The sequence below is a fragment of the Primulina huaijiensis genome, chromosome 18 (genome assembly GCF_012295235.1).
Source record: "Primulina huaijiensis isolate GDHJ02 chromosome 18, ASM1229523v2, whole genome shotgun sequence".
Classification (NCBI taxonomy): Eukaryota; Viridiplantae; Streptophyta; class Magnoliopsida; order Lamiales; family Gesneriaceae; genus Primulina; species Primulina huaijiensis.
In genome coordinates this window covers 7,362,424-7,372,903 of record NC_133323.1, presented here as the reverse complement: position 1 = coordinate 7,372,903, position 10,480 = coordinate 7,362,424, and positions in this window count along the sequence as shown.

Here is a 10,480-nt window from a genome sequence, read left to right as displayed (position 1 = left end):
TATTAAATCTGACAAATGTCATTTTGTTAATGAGGGTTTTGTTGAGTCCAAGTATACTATAATTTATTAACTTTGACTTTAAATCTTGATTTTTGTTTTATATGTATTTATTTTTGTATAATTTGAATAATATTTTATATTGAAATATATTCTGTTGTTATTATTTTCAAATCTATGAGAATATATGTTCCAATCTTTTCCATTTTACTTGATCATACAAAAAACCAAAATCTGGTCGAAATTGTCTGAAACAGTTCAAAACAGTAAATCTAATTTCACATATAAAATCGTGATTATTTTTTTAAAACATTAACCAAGCACACACATATAAAATCGTGATTATTTTTTTAAAGCATTAACCAAGCACATATATATATACGACAATTCGATTGAATATTTTGGAAAAAAAATCGCAGAACCATACTGTGGTCACCCTTATTTGTTTCCACGTTCATATTTCATCCATTTTCTTCTACCAGGCAGTGAAAATGTTTTTAATTTATGCTTTTAGTAATTGTTTTATTGTTGTTTCAAATGTCATTGGTCTTCAATTTATAAATAACTGGTATTTTAGTATACTAGAAAATGGTTTTTTTTTTTTCCATTAATTTGTCAAACTTTGGTTTTGGAACTTAAACTTTTAATTTTCGACTATTTTGATCTAATTGTCGACTTTTTTTATGTTGCACTGACATTTTTCGATGTCATGTTAGTAATTTCTGGTCTTACATAATCATTTTTTGGTGTCATCTTAGCAATTAAACCAAAATAACCGAAAATTAAAACTTAGTGTATCAAAACCAAATTTTGAAAAGTTAGTAGATTAAAACCAAATCACAGGCTTCATATAAAAATGCGCAGCTCCGGTGGGTTCCCTTAAACAAGCCAATGCCTATGTGAAATTCAATTTTGATTCTTTTTATTCGCGCATAAATAAAACTGACTAATTCTAAGTCAAAGGGTTGAGTGTTTTAGATGCAAGTGGTTCCAAGTTAATGCCAGAAAATTTTGGGTAGAGCCTAATCCAAGCGTTGGCTAAGTAAGCTTAGTGGATTTTTCAATTAATTGGATTAAAAAAAATATTTTTCCTTGAGCATATTATAATTATAAAAATTGAAATATGGTAGATAAATATGGACGTGGAAGAAAATTTTTAAAAAAAAGGTCTAATAATCTTTTGGAAAAAGGGATTGGGATGTAAAAGGATATGGATATCACCATCATTATAGGAATGATGGTGGCTTTAGCCCTTAAACCATCTCAAAATTTATTTATTACCATGAGAAGAAGAAGCGATGCTTTGCTTTATTTTGTCTTTAAATAAATTCACTCTTTACTTTTGCCTATTTTATGTTTTGGCTTTTTAACTACTTGGTTATGGGTTCGTAAATTAGGTTATGTTTTGATTTTTGCTCGTTTATACATAATTATGAGTTTGTTTAATTTTGCTCCTCTTTTGTTGTTTACTATTATTATGACTTTAAGAAGTGTAACTAAAACTCCAACATGCACAAGTAGCAGTTGTTGTAATCAAAATGGGCACTTGAAATAACTTTTAATAAAGAAAATAGAAACATTTAAAAAATAATCAAGTGGGTTCGACCATTTTAAGGTGAATATATTATGTGAGTAATTAAAGAAATATGGACATGAAAAGACGTGAGTTTGCATAAATAGTACATCGCAATAATTGTAACAATGGATTCATTAATTTTTAATTATGTAATATTTATACAAAATCTTATATGAATTTTACTTTATACGGCATATAATAAATCATAGATATCTCCAATAATTGAGTGTTTGGTGAGAAAATGACAACATTTGACTTCGTAACTAAGGATCAAACTTATATTATGACAACATTTGACTTCGTAACTAAGGATCAAACTTGTGAATATGTGCATGCAATAATTTGATCTTAGGTAGAGTTAATTAATTAGTTAACTCTTTAGTATTCTAATTTTAGTTTAGCTTATATCTACATTTTTATGTTTACAAAACCATCTTAATTGAAAATTAAGTTTCCAAAGCATCTCTCTCTTTTCTTTTTCNTTTTTTTTTTTTTTTTTTTTTTTTTTTTTTTTTTTTTTTTTTGTGAGTTTGAACTCACGCTTCTCTCTCCAAAGAAGAAATGTATATGCAACGTGGTGGTGATAAAACATCTCATTTTTATGATCTTAAAAAAATCGGTTCGTAGTTTGAAGATCCAACATAAGATAAGACCAACTTAAAGCTTAAGAAACTTGCAGTCTTTAAACCTAAGAATGCCTCACATTTTTAGCACAATAATTAATTATATTGACAGTCCAAACATAACACACAAACTTACGGCCCATCAAGCTTCTTTTCGAAAATTTTAAGCACAATTTGACCATCATTAATAACCACTAATGACTCTTAAAATATGAATTTTGAACAGCCCCTTGATCAGTATGTAATAGCCAAATAATGGATGTTTAAGGTAATTAAGATGGTGATTATTACAAATTGAAAACCTTTCAAGATCTCTTCCTATTTTAGCCTATAAATATCACCCCAAAGCTGAAGGAAATCACCCCAAACATAAAGGATTTATCTCCTTATTTTCAAGTTTCCTACACCAACATATTTGAGCAAGAGTGCTGTCCATTCTCTAAAGCTGGTTTCTGCTCATCTTCGAGCAACCATTTGCAAGCAAAGTTCTGTTCACTGCAAGCAAGGAAAGACAGTAACTTTCGAGTTCTCAAAAAATAGTTGTCGTCCAAGAATTGTGTCGACTTTAGCGACCTTTCTGACAACTTTGTTCACATTAATCTCAACTCAAGATCATGTAAGTAGGCTTATATATGTGTGTTTTAAAATAATGATGTTTCTGTTTTTTAATGTTCGATGGTACACTACTTGTTTCACGTCATTTGATTCGTATATATTTCATTCTTCAGGATTCATATGTTATGCTATGAAGTCTTGAAAACGCACTGTTATGATTCGAATTAAAAATAGTAAGGAAATTTCCGGAACATGATAAGAAAAGGTCTTGATGTGGTGGGTTATAATAACCAATAAATGGCATCGTCCCCTTACAAGAATAATAATCATGGAATGATCAGTATATCATGGATAAATAGATGAATAACAGTCCCTTGTTTTGATATGTTTTAATGTCTTGTTTCGAATCATGCATGTCTCATGTCTTGATTTATGTTGCGATATGTTCTGCGACATTTAAATTTGAACTCATATTATATATATATTTCGATATTCTTGTGTATGATTGGCTCCCACATACTCTCCTCCCTAGATAAGAGCGAAGATCAATTGGAAGATGATGAACAACACATGTTTTGGGGTTGGTGATCAAGTTCGAGACGTGAAGTTTCAATCATCAATTTTAATTTTATTTTCCAATACCTTATCGATTCCACATTTATGTTAAGCATGGTAAAAACAGTCTTGATTTATGTAATAAACTGGCTTTTGATTATTTTATGTACTACGTGGCTTGTTGTTTTACGATTTTTAATTATTAAACAGATGACGCGTCTCGGTTTCGGGGCATGACACATAGTATCTTAGTTTTAAAAATATTTTATATCCTTTTTATAGCTTATTTTTAAATATATTAAAAAATTTTGAATTATACTTTTTAAAATAATGATAAATATTTTATGGTTTTTTAAATATATTTTATGATAGGTAACCAACTATTGTCATTGTTGGTCATGGTGAGCATCATTCCATTCTTAGCAAGTCCGTTTGATACAAGAAATAAATGGATAATACAATGGTCCCGTAGGAAAGATTAGGATATAAATCATTTCTGGTTTTTTTTTTATTTCACTTTTTTAAGAAATAATAATAATAAATACATATCGAAAATGCTATACGTATGCACCAACTTTTGAAAAAATAATAATGGAGTTTATTTTATTTATAAGGTGCAGGAAATTTTCTTAAGTTTACATTTTAGTTTTAAATTAAATATATCATAACCATTTATTACCACAGTTCAAATTAATCAAATATAGGTAAAATGTGAGGCTACAATTATTTGTGGGGACATTTTTATTTCCTTAATTTAATAAAACCATATGTTTCAATTTATGTTATATTTTATGCTACACAAATATTTAGTTTACTATTTTTAAAAGCTAATCCATCAACAAAATATCTAGACTGCCTTATAGTCTATTCTTCCTTGGACATTGTAGGGTAAAGCTGGCTCCAAAGATAATAAACATAATATAGAATGAAATTATTTATATTAAGTAAAAATATTATATATAATAAAGAGTATATTATTTTTTTTATTAATATATGTATAATAAAAGATCATGATCTATGTTAGTGCTAAATATGTGAAAAATATATTTTTGGTTGTGGTGTAGTCCACTAATTTGAGGGTTAATTTTCAATTTTATTCGTTTGTCATATGAGTGATGACGTGTTATTGGAAAACGATGTCATGACACCAAAAACTGCTAATATATCTGATGTCACTTCAGTGTTCCGATTGAATTAATATGCCTAAAATTGAAAAGAAAATGCAAATTAGTAGAGTAACACTGTGAAATTTTAGTCAGCAGTTTTGAGCTGACTGAATGAGGAAACATGCCGCCTGCAGCCAAGTTGATCTGAAACATACATACAAACCAGACTAGCTAGACCTGAAAATATTAGTTAGATCTTAGACAAATGCTAGGGAATGGTCACGATATGTGATTCTTGGTGGGTCCTTTGTGTAATTTCTGGTGGGTTTTCCGTAGACATTCAATGGTGTTGTAATAATGAAAGATTTGAAACACTTGCATGAAATTAATTATCTTTAAAACGCTATAGAAAGTTCTCTCGATCTTTTCAACAATTGACATAGCAATTTACGCTTGTATATTACCTTAAAAGTTTGGGAAAATTGCTATATTTAACACTTTGCTATTTTAGTTTGTTATGTTATTAAATTTGAATTTTAATAGTGTATATTTCATTTTTTGGCCATTTTGATTCTTTGTTTAGTTTTTTTTAAACAAAGTATCACGTAGAAAAATTATTAACATTACTTGAAAAACAATAACAAATTAAAACTAAGATTAAATAACGTGGAGTCTTTTCTCCCTGTCTTGTGAGACATTACACATGTCTGACTGTTGGTGTTCCATCTGACTGACTGTTAGTTATTTACTCATACTTTCAATAGTATATTTATTTCGTTTATTGCTTTGTCTTTACGAGTATTTGGACTGCATTCCGTTTATTGTTTTATGTTTACTAGTAATTGGACTGCATTATAATTATGTGATTATAGTAAAATATGTTGGAGTACTTGGACTGTCGTATGACTAGAGACAAGCATATGAGCACACATTAATTCTCAATAATATTTTCAGCCTTTTTTTCCCAAACCATACGGGGTTAAATGGTATGTTGGTAAGGGAACATTAATAAATCATTTTACCTCAAAATGTTTGAATTTGCTTGCCAGTTTGTGAAATCTTTTCAAAAAAAGTTGTACGAGTTTTTTTGGATCAAACTGGTAAATTGATGAGATGGACGGAGCTCGAATTGATTGGGCCACATCATCCCGATATTATATAGGCCGTGTTTGGATTATTTTCATTCATATCGAGTAAAAAAATATGTGATTATGTTCCATCTAAGGTACAAATGAGCCTAGTCGAGTATCATACCACTCAAGTTCGAATTTATTTAAATTTTGTTGGCTTGAGCTCGACTTGAACTCGATCGAGTATTCAATTTCACCGTCGAATTGAACTCATGAAAATATCAAGTTACTCGAGCTCGTGCTCGAAAAGCTCGAACATATATACTTGTAGCATAATAGTGCTCGAGCTTAAAAAATAAAATTGAACCATTTTATATTGCATAATTTCATTAACCCAACTCAATATATAATTAATCGAGTAGAAACAATTAAAACTCAAACTCGAATCGAGCCCGGTAAAATGAAACTCGATTCGATTTTAGATCGAACCGCTCACGAGTAGCTTGACTTCCTTACACCCTATTTTCCATCTACTCGGAAATCGACTGATTGTTTTCCTCTTTTCTAAACATAATTTATATTTCAAACTAAATATATGTCTCATACTTCATGTATTTAGAAACGCAGATCTTCAAACAGAATTAAAATAATTTTTTATATCGTTTTTTTTTAGAAAGAATGTATTGTTTTATTTTTGTGAAATCAGTTCAAAATGTTTTGGACTTGATATGTTCATTTGTGACCTGCATATTGGGCCATTCGGCCCATTTATTATTTTATTTATATGGTCCATATTCAGAAGGCCGACGTATAAGAACAAAAGGCTTCACCCGGTTTGTTGTGTCTCAAGGATTCACACTCATCAGGCTCGAGATCGGCTCGTTAAAGATACATATAAGCTGGATCTCAGCTCGAGCTCGATTCGAGTTTTTATTATTTGGCTCAAGCTTGGTTCGTTCGAAAATTATTAAGCTTGCGAACAGCTCGAGCTCGGTCGTTAATATCTCGTTTATCATGTTTAACAAATTTGCTCAAGCTCAGCTCGTTAAACAATAAAAATATGTTAGCGGTTTAAAAATTTTGGAAAGTCCGTGACATATATTAGTTATTATAAATTTATTAAAATATAATTTTAATTAAATTTTTTTTATAAATAAAAATAAAAAGCTTTTAGAATTTGATCAATATATTTTTGGCGTTTTTAAAATTATAAGATGACCCTCAAAACATTATTTTAACTCCCATATTTTATAAAATATAATAATATAAACAATACAATTAATATATGTTAGAGTACCGTTTTCTTACATCAAAACACAACAAATGTAACATCCCAAAATTTTGAGGTATTAAGTCAAAATTTAATTAAATGATTTGAATAAAAATAATAACAATAAATTAATTAAATAAAATAAAATTTATCTTCAACATAAAAATTTAAATAAATTTATATCAATTATTAAAAATACATAAAATATGCTTATAAAATAATATTGATTAACTAAAAATAATATATATACGTTAATAACAAGGGTATTTGAGAAAAATTTAAAGAGAATAAAAAGAATTTCAATAAAATATTTATTCTAGCAAAAATATTTGATATATTAATAATTTGCTTACACACTAATCTACATAAAGGAGTTGAGATGAAATAAATAAAAATGCAAATAAATAATATTAATAAATTAATTTTATTATTCTACAAATAAAATTTAAATTGAACAATACAACCGCATAAAATATTCTAATAATACAACTTAAATAAATAATTAAATAAAACAATATATAATATAAAAACATTAAATAAAACTTAATAAAATATGAATTAATTCAAAATTGGCTATTAATAATTAAATTTAATAGATAATTAAGTGTAAATAGTTTAATGGTCAATGTGTCAATAATTTAATTGAAATATGTGTCACTGTCAAAAATTGAAAATAAACCAATGCAAGTGTCCATGCTTGGTGACTATCTCCTCATATAAATACATCAATTCTAAGCATTTTATCAAAAAATTTGATCTAAATTCGTGGGTTTATAGATGATAAGTTCTAGTGGGAAATTAGAGTGGAAAATTACAAAGTTTGCCCAAAAATATTTTCACACAGCAACCCTTTCATATCTAGAAATCATGATATGCTAGAAATGTAATAATATGATTATCCAAATTTTTCCAAAAAATTCAAGTTCGTCAAGAACAATTTCTGGAAAAAATTTAGAAACCGGTTTTGAGGTAGTTACTTCAAGCTCAAATTACTCCTTCTTCTTAAACGAATATGCCTTCGGTTTTGAAATACAAGTTGTTCAAAATGTTTCATAGTTTACAAATGTTCCGGTCGATCATCCTAAAAGACGTAGGAATTACTGTTTTTGGTCATCCAAAAATAAACATGACATTCATTCTAGTTTTTCAAATTCTGCTATTGATCCGTTCTGAATTTCAAAATTTGTTCAATATAAAAGTTGTAGATCATCCGAAATTACATCATACTAGAAAATTTTAGCAGTGTGTGGTCGCCTAAAAAACCACACGCGCAGTCGCACCACGCGTGAATCTAACGCGCCACCACGATTTTTAGATTTCCGACTTCCGAACGATTCCGCACTATTTTTAGTAATTTTCAAAAAGTTTGATGATTTTTGGGAGTGTATTTTGATTGTTATGAACTTTTAAAGTTTTATTTAAAACTATTTGGTACAAGTTTTTACAAATGATTTTTTAAAAGTTCTACGCCTATTGCTGGTCTTAACCAATGTAAAATAACTCAAATTATATTGGCTTGGGATTGAAATCAAGACAAAAAGTAAGCTACTGCCTACCGAGGTGAGGATTTCTATTGTATGGTTTCTACCAAGAGGCTTTTCTTATTGAATTCTTCAATAATAGAGTTTGACATTTTTTATGGAATTTAGAGTGATGTTTATAAAATACTAATTATTCATATATTACATCATGTTGTGCATGTCACAAATTATTGATCATATTGTACTGCATATTTGAATATATGAATTTATTGGTTCTTGACTGGTTACCGATCGACTATTACTGATTGAATGAATGACTGAATTCATTGAACATGGAAAGCATCATCTATCATTATCTTGATTAGCTGAGCTAGCTTATACATAGTGAGGTTCACTAGATTTCACCCTTGATTGTCGTAATGACTTGCCTCGTCTTCTCTATGAATGATTCCTCTTCCTCTTCCTCTTCATCTGCCTCATCCAGTGGTGTCTACGTCTTCAATTCACGTTCTCACAGACAATGTCAATTGATTTTGATAAAAATGGTGATTCTGGCCTATGGTCAGAGAATATATTTCGGGAGGTCAGCTCAGCCTGAAAACATGAGCAAGAACGTTAGAAATGGACCAGAAAGTTTTTTCAGCATAGCACTTCCAACGTTCAAGTCAAAGAACATAAAAAATATAGAGAATGTTTGTGTGTAAAAAATATGAGTGAATATAACAATCAAACCTGATATTTATAGGATAAGAGTTATCGTTAGAATAGAGTTCTTCCATGACTAGAACTCTAATATTTATAGGATCATAAATCTCCTGGAGTCCTTTCCTTATTTGAATATAGATTCTTAAAATCTTAGATAAGACTTAATCAAATTTTCGTAGAGATGTCAATGGGGCGAGTATGGGACGGGTATGGCTAAACCTAAGACCCGTCCCATGAAGAAAACTTGGACTCATTACCCGCCCCACCCCGGTTAAATATTCTTCGGACCCACCCCACCCCGAAAACGAAATGGGGCCGGGTAGACCCGCGAGACCCCTGAGACCCGAATTTTTTTTAAATGAAAACAATAATCTTCTTATCACATGACAGAATTATGAAACAAACAATCCTCTAAATACAACACAATAGAAAACTAATCCATGTCTTCGACCACACTTAATAATAACAAACAAATTATTTTCACGACATAATGAATCACATAAAAAAAAGAGTTACTAGCTCTCCAATAAAAAGTCTTGACATCCTCAAAAATAAGTCATAACAGAACTTAAACAGATCAATGTAAAATCAGCGAGAAAGCAATCTTTCAGACACATTATTCAGGATCATCTTCCTCTTCATCAAGAATGGTGGGACAAGTTAGTAAATTACTTGAAGAATTACTTACAAAATTAAAGAGAGAAAGTACATTGAAAAAACAAAACTGTAATTTAAAACCGTAAAAAAATGTAATTTAAAGAGAGAAAGTATAGTAACAAAATTAAAATGAAAGTACAATGACAAAATAAAAATGTGATTTATTTACCTTCCACGTCACCTCACAACCATCTTCGCGAGCACATCAATTTATATCCACATATATGGGGCGGGTATGGGTTGGGTATTATAGGACCCATGACCCGTCCCATACCCAGACGGGTCTCAAAAATTAGACCCGAGACCTGTCACATGACCCATTTAGTATGCCCAAACCCGCCCCAGATGGGATGGGTCCATTGCGGGTCTGGGATCATTGACATCCCTAAATTTTCGTGACACTTCTTTCATAAATACAATAATTGACTATATGATTGTGGGCTCATTTGATACCCAAACTCTGATTATGTGTAATGAACTGCGTTGACCTCCCAAGAACTCAACTCGGGAGGTCGACATGCTGAAATATCACCTTAGGGAAATGGGGATATGTGAGACGGTCGATTGAGAGTTTGGTAGCTACTTGCTTAATCGGCAGAATAACGAATGTTTGGGAGATCTACTGGGATGAGTTCTTAGATGATCTCTCAGTGAAACATGGTAATTGGGTTGATTATCAGATGACCTATTATTATATTGGCTGTCAAGAGTGGGTTGACTTCATTACGCAAGTGTCAGTGCCCTTAAATTTAAAATGTGTAATAAAATTTAATATCAACAATTTGTAATTAATTAATATTTCTTCAAGGGGCCAAATTGAACATGTGCTACCATTTCCCCTCTTTATTTAAGGATGATTCGATTTAATCATAATCAATTTATATA